At 31.9% G+C, this 12,635-nt stretch overlaps 1 protein-coding gene across 1 annotated transcript in view; it reads right to left on the reverse strand.

The window, feature by feature from the left end:
• LOC132702876 (heparan sulfate glucosamine 3-O-sulfotransferase 1) overlaps nucleotides 1-8,443 on the reverse strand; it is a 93,742-nt gene extending 85,299 nt beyond the window's left edge. The window contains exon 1 of the mRNA XM_060671721.1: nucleotides 8,261-8,443. The gene's annotated coding sequence lies outside the window, so the exon portion shown is untranslated. The remainder of the gene's footprint in view (nucleotides 1-8,260) is intronic.
• Nucleotides 8,444-12,635: the final 4,192 nt, after the last annotated feature.

Below are 12,635 nucleotides of genomic sequence, written 5' to 3' on the forward strand. Positions count from 1 at the left end.
CCTCTCTGAGGTAGTAGGGATTTTTATAATAAAAAGGGTTAAGCTATACCCCAGAAAAAAGGTCTAATGCAGCACAAACCCGTTTTCCGTAAATTTAGCGCTTTCTCATCTTATGTACAAAGGTTAGGATTAGATTAAAGGATCCTGTTTTCTGACAGCGCCTTTATGTTTATTGTCGGTAGTTATTCCCTTTCTCCCTATCAATCTTTCGGTGTTTCTTATCGGCGTGAGGGTTTTATTATATTTCTCACGTGACATGTCTGTGTGTATAGGAATCACATAATGTTTTACCAACTTTAATAATGAAACTAACCAAAATAATGACGTAATCTCTTAGGTATAAGGTAAATCGGCAATTCTAACCAATTGATGAGCGAAGTGAGACTATTAGGTGCAGGTATTTGAAAAAAATGAATTTCTGCTGCTGTAAGCTATTAACTATTTATTATTTTATAAATATTATGATCCACATTTTAAAGAAAGAATTTGTGTACATTCGTTATAGATAATCCTATTTGTATTTAGTTTCTAACTGCGGTGCGTCTCTGTCCTTGGTGACTAGGATCATATCTTCACTACCTCCACTAGAACAGGCCGTCAGTGCTTCATTTCGTGTTTGGGTAGTTGCTTCTGCTCAATTGAGCCGCTTAATGGTGCTCACTGGTCCTGAAGCAGTTAATAGTTATCGTTGTTTATTTGAAATACATTATCGTTCGTAAATCAGTCTATAATCTCTCGTTTTCTCCAAGATTGTTAGTGGATCGGAGGATAATTTCCTATTTCTCCAAAGTAACCTTCGAAAATCTCAACAAACCTTCTTAATAGGAATCCATATTCGCTTATGAAGCGTACAAATATTAGTCTCCTCTGTTTCTCCGATAGTACTATAATACGCATCAATCCTTTAAAATGCGAAAATGTACTACTTATAATTAAATTCTTTTCTTACACGATAACTTTAGCTAGTTAAATTAAATTAAAATTAAAAAGTAAAATCAAAGCCTGTGTCGCAATTTATAGTGTTTAGGTGCTTAACTATTTTAATTGATTCTCGAATTTCCTTTGATAGAAGAATGAGGTTACAAAACTTCAGTTCTGTCAAAATTTAAATGTCTTACAAAACTTTAAGAACATAAAGAGCTGCTGTCGCAGATTTCTTCTCAAAATAAAGAGGATGAAATTATTACAATTCAAGTTCGTGGTCATCCAAGTACCACAAGACAAATTTGGAGAAATATGAATTTATCACATTCAAAAGTATAAAAAATAATAAAGTTTCAAATAAAATTATGTTTACGGACGATCTTAATGATCTTGTCAAAGGTTAGATCATATTTTTTTAAGATTAATTAAAACATCAAAATAAGTTATTTAAAAGGAAAGTTTAGAGCTATATACTTTCAACAAAAATAACTGATTAATACAAAAAAAAATCTCATATAAAGCCAAAAAAAAAAATTATACGGAAGGCTGTATAACAATGTAATGCAAATATATTTGTATAATAGTGTATTTGTATAATAGTCCGAGTCATGTAAATATTCTTTTATACATGTCTTGTGTGACATTTTGAAAAGCAGCAATATCCAGTCTAACCATATAATTTTCACTTTTTGTTGTCATAATCAAAATCACCAATCTAAATCGGCACTGCAGACTTAAAAGCATTCAAATATGTATAAAAATACCTGCCAACGAATAAAATGGTAATAATAATAAATCTTTTTAATAACGCTCGCTTAAAAGATTCGCTTATTTATGTGATCAAGGAGCGCTGATCGGCTTTATCTATGATCGAAGCGACAAATATGAATTGAATCAATATTTTCTTCGCTTCAATGACTTGCGTGGATTTATTATTATTATAAGGGGGAATATTAATATGATTACATAAATAAAATATTTTCATGTTGTAACAAAAACCGTTAATGCGCGTATAACGCGCTAGTGTATATCTCTGCATATTATTAATATAAATTCAAAATAAATTTATCAAAAAAAAAGTTAGTTTTTGAAATTTTATTTTATACAAATATTAAAAGAGAATTTTGTTCGAAGGTCACAGAATAATTTGAAAATAATTTCAATAGTCCCTTATTTTTTGCCATTTTCCTCTGTATTTACCAGTGGTTTTTACGCAATACGCAAATGATCTAAAAATTTGAAAATTGGTCCACTCGGCGGGAGACTACATCTTATTGCAGAGATTTGTCAAATGTCAATGTATTTCATTTACAAAAAAATACGACAATTGCAAATTAAACGAGATGTTTACCTAGGCAACTACAAAGTGAACTTTTCGGACTCTGTAAGCGACCTGGGTTTTACATCGGATTCGTGGAATCCAATATCGAACCGTTGGAGAGTTTACAATTAAAATTTGTAAATGCTATAAGTTATAGATTTTATAGAGACATTTTTTTATTTATTGTGAAAACCTGCATTTCTATTGTCTTTGGAAAATCGTAGAACAAATTTCACTCTATTATTTCTTGATAAAGTTTTGGTTGAATCTCCTTTAGTTTTGGAAACAATATAATTTAACTGTAATCCCTACATTCTTTGAAACAAGCAAACGTTGGCTGTATTATATCACTCGAACTGCTCTTCTAACTCTATAATTATCAGATGTACCCGTACCCGAGTTGAGAACACGTTTCCGGATCTTGACCTATTTGCTCTGAGATTTGTCTTTAAACGATACTTAAGCCGGTATAACAGTACTGTAATAAAAAGCTGCTATTAGTTCTTAATTTGATTTAAACTCTAAGGAATAATTTAAACTAGTCCAGTGTGAGATGTTGTGCTTTCGTTTTATTTTACGGCTGCATCTATCTGTATATAAATCATGTATGTATCAGCAAATAAAATAATCAAAAACTAAAACACAGTAACATTCGATTTTAAAATTTACCTCCTTTCTCAAGTTTCTATTTTCGTGTGCGATTGAACACACCAAAATGAAAGATGGCGAAATTATTGCGACGTTATGGACTGTTGACACGGGCTGCTATATTTTTGACGCAAAATCTTGTTAACCAATAGATATACATAATTTAGAAATTAGTTATATTGATTCTTAGCATTTTGCAGCTTTAGGCAACAAGGTGCACTGATATATAATCGCGTCTAATTAGAAAACGATCAAAACCTGTGTTGTTGTGTTGAAAAAATGTGGTTACCCTAACTAGCTATAATTACATAAGTTTACTTTTCAACATTAAGTCTTAATCCCAAAATTATGACGTGCTTAAAATACCAGAATTCATTGTACAGTTTATTCTTATAAATAATACAGGAAATTAACCACAACAAGTGACCGCCTGCCAAGTTTGTAAAAAATCTTTTTCTTCGACTTTTGTGAAATATTTGCTCTTCTCAAAGCTTTTCGCCAAACTTTTTCAACTTTAACACGACACCTAAAGGATTTACAAGCGGAACTTGTATTGCGGAGCTACATTTATTATTTATTCCCAGGAAATGGAATAAAAAAACACGATCTAAATATCATTCTCTCGACAACTCTCCCACAGGAAATAAAATTGTTACAATGCATGACTGATTTCGAAAATTCTAAAAAGCTAAGCAATAAATAAGATAATTGCAGTTCTGCAATGCAGATGATGAGATTGACGATATTTTTTTCACAGAAACTTCCACAGGCTACCGACAAGACTTCTGAATTCCTCCTGCGTCGATTTTAGTTGAGTCGCACTTCCTAACATTTCGCCAATTATACTTTTGGCTTCTTCAGAGATTAACTGAAAATGGTTTGCATTTTACATTATACCTCTTTATATATTGTTTGACGGAGGCGGAGCTAAATCAGGGGCATAAATATCGTCTCGAATGACTACTGATGAGTTTATTTGTCTTAGTCTTAAGGCTCTTTCATGTTCTTTGAGCCTAGTTGGAATTTTTCGTCCAGTCTCTCCAATGCATTCTTTGCCGCAATATGCATGGAATGCTGTAAACGCCTGGCATCGAAGATGTTGAGAGATTTTTGGTAAATCTGGTTTTGACATTATATAGAACTTTTGATATGTACGTCAGTGATGTTTTGAATGTAAGGAAGGACAACGGTGGCAAGTGTGGGTTTGCTTTCCGCCTCATTGCTATTAGAAGGTTTAGAGAGGAGCAGTGGTACAGTGTTTTAATTCTGGGTTCAGTGACGCGGGCTGAGATAGTTTTACGGCTCTGTAAACAAGAGATGATAACCGATGATTTTTGGGTTAGATGGTGATATGAAAATGCATTGAGGTGTCGGTCTGTGTGCGTAGTGTGTGCGTGTGACCCTATGTTAGGTCTAAGAATTCTGTATTTTCCGACAAGCCATAAGGTTAGTTTAATCGTTGTGGTATTTAATATATATTCATATACATACACATACGTACATATACATTTTGATTAATTAGTAGTAGCAACTGGAGCGACTAATCAAAACTGTCACTTTCCCCAGCAGTATCATTAAACTGTCGCTTTAAGAAAATATATTTTTCCTGTTTAGGCTCGAACAAAATAAGCAAACGGCTAATCTAAATCCTTCACGTAAACATCATTAAGCTAAATGCGATATCAAGGATGAAGCGAAAAGAATTGTTTGCGTATAAATTCACCAATGTTAAGTAGCGTACATCTGTTGTTATTTACTGTTTCGCGAAAATAGAAAATAGAAAACTAGGTAATCACGCGTAACCTACTATAAGCATGTATTTTTCACTATTAATATGTTTTTTAACTGAATATTTATATTTTTGTGAATTTTGAAAGAAGAAATAAAGATTTAAACAAATATTTTCGTCTTGACTTGGGTGATGCTCTTTATGTTACTCAAAATGACTTTAAAGATAACCTTTGCTTAACTTGTTAAATGAAAAGGGTTAAACAGAGCAAATTCTAAGCTAAATAATTCGAATGAAGTCATGAAACTAACCCCAACTCCAACCCCATTTTCAAACATAACCCCAACTCCAACCCCATTTTTTATAGTCACGAAAAAAACTTTGAATACACAGGTGTTTTGATTTTCTGCTCCGTTACCGGCAACTTAGCAGAACTGAAATGTAATACATTAAATTAATTACAGGAAAAAGCAATCCCGAACCCAACGAATTTAATTGGTTTCCTATCTCGCTTAAAATCGACTATGCAAAATTATTGCTTGATAAAATCTGCCGAAATTGCCCTAAAGAATTCAAAACTCCTCGTGAAATAAATTCTCTCTAAACCTTAATTTTGTAGGTACTTTTCAAAGTTTTCCAATAACAGTAATAAAGATTTATTCGATACATTATGAGGAATTGGGTCACTGCGTTTCTAGTCTGGAAACAGCACGTAAGGCTGTAATTTGAGCTTACTTTTTTTAAGAACAGAAAGAGCAGTATTGAGTGGCTAGAAAGCTAAACAAAACTAACCAAAAGATAATAAATAATTATTATAAATAGGCAGTACTGCTGTGTGTAAGAATAAAACCGATGGTAGATTAGTTTCAGTTTTGATTTTTTGTAAAAGTATCGTTACATTCATTTTATGCTCTAGATTTTCATGTTAACTAAACTGTCATTCCCAAAACATATTTAATACACTTTTTAGCGGAACGACATCATGTATAAAAAAATAACAGGAATATAATGCCTGACTATAAAGAAGAATATTTCATGAATGCATTTATTAGTATATGAAAAAAATTGACCAAAAAATTTATTTTTTGAGTTTTTTACTTTATTTCCGAATACACATAAGTGATGTACCGCATCTTTTTAAATAATCTTATAACTAAATTATGTTAAAGTAAAATAAAATGTTACAAAATTGTTCTTTTACATGCAATTTCGGCTTACAAATTGAAGACTTTATAAATAACAGTGTTGCGTTAAGCTTGCGACTGCATCGCTAAAGTTCAGCAGACACCCTTGGGACGAAACAATAAGGTACCCCAGTGAGAACATATACACTAAAAGCCTAATGGAAATCGATGCAGTCTGGAAACAATAGAACACTTTGATATGTGCCAGTATTATCAATAAATATAGTATAAAAATAAATATAGTATTAAAAAACTTCTTATTTCAACATGACAATTAGGTCTATAATTATTCTTCAAATACCTTGCATTACAATACAAACCGTTATACTACACACGAGAATAAGAGGAATCGTAATAATTACTTAATACTTTGGTAAAGAAAACAATGTACTACCGGATTAGTCAAAAATACCAGAATAATAGGTCAATTAAGTTTTTCTACTCCCGTCTGTAATAGTATATTATGCAACAAGTGCGGTAAACGGCATTTGGGTCACGAGTTTATTTGACACGAGCCGAGCGAGTTTTTAATAAACGAGTGAGTTAAAAAGTTTACCGAACGTGTTGCATACTATACTTTTTCTACGACCGTTAGTTTTTGGGTACATTTTCGCAAAACAACACGAATACATTCACTGACATGACTGTCAGAATCGACAAACGTCAAAATTCAAAGCGTGGGAAAACTTGTGCGGTAAAATCCCGGAAATGTCCGAAATAGCTCGGATTCGTGGGAAACGAAACTGACGTGGTAAAGTGACGCTTTCCGCACGCTAGATCGGTGCGTAATTGGGTATTTTACAGACGGGAGTAGAAAAAATACCTAATTACTCACCCATCTAGCGTGCGGGAAGCGTCACTTTACCACATCAGGTTTATTAGATGTTTTCGGAGATATTTCCCTCGCCTTGAATTTTTACGTTTGTCAACTCTGACGGTCATCTCAGTGAATGTATTCGTGTTGTTTTGCAAAAATGCAAAACTAACGGTCGTAGAAAAAGTATAGTATGCAACACGTTCGCTAAACTTTTTAAGTCACTCGTTTATTAAACACTCGCTCCGCTCTTGACAAATGAACTCGTGAGTCCAATTCAGTTTACCGCACTTATTGCATAATATACTATTACACATAGTCCTATTTGAGTAGCGTAGTATCTGATCTCTTAACAGAACACACAAAAAACTCCGAATAAGTTTCTGTAATAACAGCTAAGTTATATTTAGCGCCTCATTAATCGAATCTCTATTAAATTGACATTTTCCGCAAAGAAATAAATACATTTAACGCTCCATTAACGAAATACGGAACTGCAATATCTGCCTTATCTTTTTAATTCCTATTAGAGAGGACATAATCGATCCCTCTGGGAATTGACCTTCGAACTGAAAAGTTTCCAGGAAACGCATGACATTTCGCCATTAAAGGCAATTAAAGCTTGTCGTGCTCATCAAATACACGCTCCGCTTCTGGCAAAGACACACGATGTATTACGCGTCATTTCCAATCCTTCATATTACCATCAAGAAACAGTTTTTCTGAATTAAAAATATGTAGATGTTTTAGTATATCTTAAGACGTAAAATCCTAGAGAATGTTAACGTTGATTCTATCTTAAACTGCACTAATTTCGTTTAGATCAGAGTTTTTTGATATGCGCCCATAGGGATTGTAATTTTAATTTATTATAAGTCCATTATTGCACCAAATTAATATTCAATTCCTTTTTTAATGTCATTGGTGTAATATCAATTGCATAATTTATCATTTGCATGGGTTTTCCCATTTGTAAAATAAATTATTGCTGTATATTCATTTATGTATTTATACTACGAATTTGTTGCAAAATAAAAAGCACGTATTTTATTGGCAAAAGACATAATTATTCGTTATTAAAATTTGGCTTCAATAAGCAGAAAAAACAATAAAAAAAATTCTACGACTTTTTTTACGAATCTCCACATGGCTGTCAAAATTTATTTGTGTGCATTTGATTAAATATTTCTGCGGAACGGAAGTAAATAATAAAAAAATATTGAGATAATTATATAGATACTAACCTAAGCAATTGTTATTGTAAAACCAAAAATTTATTAGGAAGAAATATAACCATACCGATCGAAGTTATACTCGTGCAGCGAAACCGAAGAGCCTTTTTGCAAATAAAATCGACTAATTAAAAATTGACAATTTCCTTTTTAGTTGCTGATTTTTATGTACTAAACTGAGTTGTAAACAAGGACTTTATCGAAAACAAAAATATTCAAACCGCGATAGATAACATATAAAACGCTAAACTAATCCATCCCGCTAAAAGTGCAAACATGAAAAAACTGATCGAGATTTGCTTAAACAATTTCCTATTCTGTTATTTTCGCAAAAACACTAAAATATCAAGCGGCATCTTTGAATTAAAATTAGGCGGCAAAATTACAAACAAGGTACAAATCACTTACCCATCGAATGGACTCTGCGGCAAAGTTGTAGCGGCGGCCGCAGAATCGTTAGTTCATGAATTAACCGAAATATGAAGTCCTTAAAGGAAAAAAACAACGGAAATCCCCGCACTGCAACAGAAGGCGCCGTTTGTCATCGTCCTTTAAACCGTGCCGCACTCGACTCGCCGTTACAGTCTAGTTTTGTACTCCTGCGGTGGCTTAACTACGGCGAGAGTTGAGAATCAGCGCCGGCGCCAACCTGATCGATAGGCCAACACGCATCCTGCTCAAGAATCCCCGAAATTAGGACTAGCACGAAGACATTGTTGTCCGGGTCCACGTTTCGTCGCATCTCTTCGACTACGTAGCTGTTTTCGAGGGAATCTATTTGTTTTAAACCCCATTCAACAGGACAATGATGCTACTATTTTTTTTACATTCAAAAAGAATAAGTTTTTTGCGAAGGACCCATGTAGAGTCAAAGAAACAAATATACCCACTTAATAATAATAATTAAGTATTTCTCTTGGAAACTAACTAGTTTATTGTGTGTGGTTGGCTTTAGCAGATAGATACCAAGAAACAAAGAATTTCTAATACCACCTCTAGTCTACCTTATAAATAAATGCTTTGAAAAGGGAAAATTTCTAAAAATTCTTAAAAGGGCCATTATCAAACCCATATGTAAAACTGGAAATAAAAAGTTAGTCTCCAATTATAGACCCATCTCAATTTTAAACAGTGCTAGTAAAATTTTGGAAAAAAATTTAAAAATAGGTTAATGAATTTTTTTTTAAAATTCAATATTTTGTGTGAAAATCAATGTGGATTTCAGGATGGACTTTCAACAGAGGTAAGGCATCCTCTAAAAACTTATAACAAGTATAAGCAAATCAGTAGACGATGGAGAAAAAGTACTGTGCGTTTTTGTTGATTGGACTAAGGCGTTTGATATGGTTGATCATCACAAATTAATTGAAATATTGGAGAGGGCCGGTGTCAGGGGTGTTGCCCTAAATTTTTTTAAAATTTTCCTTTCTGAAAGAACACAAATGTAGAGTTTGACGTTCACCAAGGGACAGTTTTGGGCCCGGTATTGTTTATACTTCATATTAATACTTTAACATAAAATCTCTTGGAGAACTAATATGCTTTGCGGACGACTCTGCCATAATCTATAGAGATAAATCCTGGCAAGCACTTAAAAACAAAGCCGAACATGACCTACAACACATATTTAAATGGTTCAGTAACCATCTCTTAACCGTCAATTACGAAAAGACTAATTTTATGCCTTTTGGATGTTATTCCGACTCTCACCCAGACTTTCAAGAACTGAATATCAAAATAAATGCGAATGATTCTGTGCCCATAAAATATAGAACCACAATCAAATATTTAAGGATTATACTTGATCCGCATTTAAAGTGGTGTGAACACGTAAAATATACAAATAACCGCTTAAGATCTTTAATCAGAAAATTTTAAGAATTGAAAACATATTTTGAAATGTCGTACTTGAGAACCTTATATTTCGCACTTGTTCAACCACATTTAACTTATGGAATAATAGTCTTTTGGGGGGGGGAGTGCTGGATGCTCATCTTAGAATGCTAGAAATCACTCAAAAGATATTAAAAATAACTTATGGCAAGAATAAACTAATAAGTTATTCCGAGAAAGGAAATTTTAGATATTCGTCAACTTTTTGTGCAATGCCACAATATAAGAAAAAAGACACGTTACAAACCATAAAGCATAATCATAACACCAGGTACAAATATCCACAGTGAGCTACCGATTGAAATCAAAAATATAAATTCTTTTACTTTGTTTAAATCTCGACTAAACAAATGACTGCTAACTCAAGAGAGATCGAGAATTCATTCACTGCTAATGAAAAAATATGGCTAGCTTAAAAAGTAAGACAAAGAAATAAGTTCACGAATGTGTCAAAGTATCCCCAACAATGATAAAAACACATAACCAAGAAAACGTATCCAGAACTAGACTAAACTGTACCTGATCATGACATATGACTAATGACCAATATGACCAATGACTAATAAATTTTAATACAATTACATTCCAAAACAAGCTTGTTATTACAACATAATTTTATCACTCATACGCTAGCTTATTAAACTACGTCGTCTGTTTCATTTTCATTTTAGTTTTCATTCAATTTGTTACTGTTCGATTTTTCATTACCCTTTTGACTTTCCATATTTAATTACTTGTATAATTTAGGTAGGTATTCGTTATCTTTTATTAACACATTTTATTTTCCATAATTATATAAGACCTCTAAGTTTAATTCTGACCGACAAGAAGTATTTCTTTGGTGTTATTTTAGTCTATTTATCAAATAATCTTAATTATTTTACTCCCACTTCCCCCAAATAATCTTTGGTTTAATTTTATTTTTTTTAACGTTTATTTTTTTATTTATTAGTATGAATTGCGTTATATTGTAGTCGTGATATTGTGGCTTGTATTGATTGATAAATAACTATTCTTATTATTAAGTATTTAAAATCTGATTAACTATGTGCTATTTGATAACGCATTTTTTTAAATATATAAATTATATTTTTATACACTTTTTACACTAATTAGGTAATAATTACCAACAAAATGCAATTATTAACAAAATGGAAACATATCTCTGGTCGGCTACTAAAACATATGGAAAAAACAAGAAGACCAGTTTATCTGATATAATTCTTTTTAATACTGTCCCCCAAAATATGAAAACCTTGAACCTAAAAACATCAAATAAGCGACAAAAAACAGCTTTTTCCATTCAATAACTAATAAACCTATTCATACTTAATTTATGTGGTTAAACATAGTTTATTACTATTTTTGTCATTATTCTAATTCAATTTAAATTTATGTCTTAATATGACCAACCAGTGAACCATATATTTGTTAAATAATATTAATATATCTATCTTTTTGGTAATTTACTTGTAACCTCTAATTTAAGTACCATTTTATTTATATTTTAATTTTAGCTGAGTTACTTATAACTGCAGCCTAGTTATTGATAAGTAGTTATTATTATTATTAGTTATAAGTAAGTTATTGATAACTACAGCCTAGTTATCGATAAGCTCCAGAGAGCCGAACTATATCAATTTTAATTGTTTTCGACTGAGCTTTTCAAGACTTGTACCTATTATTTATCAACGAAAGAAACCTGTACACATTGTTTTTTTCGAATAAATATTTTTTTTATTATTAGTATGATAAATATGCTGCTCATAGTTAAAATATTTATGTATTGCAATTGCGGAGTTCCATTTAAAGACGAATGTATGTGTTTATTTTTGAGTGAAGTGTTTCTCAGCGTGTCGAAGATATGGTCAAACAAAAAAAGTCCACATGTTCCATAGGAAAAAAGCTATCGCTTTAAATCTACTTTCTTCATGGTGAAACATATCTTTTCCCCAAGTTTATTCCAACTTCAAGTGATATCATATTTTGTGCATTTATTTTGTAATTGTTATGTTGATTATGTCTATGACATTACAACTATTATCGGACAAGTTAAAAGAACTGATATATCAAGTCAAGATAATGACAACGGATCATTTTTCGGTATTTTCTTTCCTTTTTTACATTTTCTGACTAGGCAGTAAAAGTACCAATGCTTGAAGCCTGTCAAATGTCATCGAAAAGACACTTTTCTTGTCATATGGCGAGAAAGTACATTATTTTTGTTTAGGAGTGCTACGTAAAGTAATATCTAATAAAAAAATATGTAAAATATAGCGAAAATTTCTTACTTGGTGATTATTTTACTTAAAAGCAACGGATTCGGAATGAATTTCTGTTGAATTTTTCATCACGTAAATCATTTTTTTCTTGCACCTATATTATTCAAATTTTGTTAACATATTTTGATAACTTACCGCCTAAAAATTAAAGCTAATATTACTAATTCATAGGAAACGCTTTTCTATTTATGTAATGTCGGATCCAGAATAAGCAGCCAAAAGCAGCCAAGACAAAAACATGACAAAATTGTGACAAAAACATACAGACAACACAAAATTAAGACAAATGTCCACACCATAAGGACAAATGTGCAAGACAATTCCGTTGTGAAAATGAGTTGTTCGATCATGTGATGTCTCCATGAAGAAAGAAAAATGTAGATTTATTGCTAACCGCCAGTTGTCATTTCATCCTCTCTCTCTCTTAGTAGTTCACATCCCTTCACATTTGCCCGGCCTCAATTTTTTGATTTCCACATGGTTCTTTCTTTCTCTCATATGCTTGCTTGTATTTAATACTTAACAAAAAATTTTGAAAAAAACAAATATTTGACAAAAATGTTACAGGAATGTATTAGATTTGTAGTCAATTTGCAGCCAAACAAATG

Source organism: Cylas formicarius, unplaced genomic scaffold (assembly GCF_029955315.1).
Source record: "Cylas formicarius isolate icCylForm1 unplaced genomic scaffold, icCylForm1.1 PGA_scaffold_6__28_contigs__length_40554024, whole genome shotgun sequence".
Lineage (NCBI taxonomy): Eukaryota > Metazoa > Arthropoda > Insecta > Coleoptera > Brentidae > Cylas > Cylas formicarius.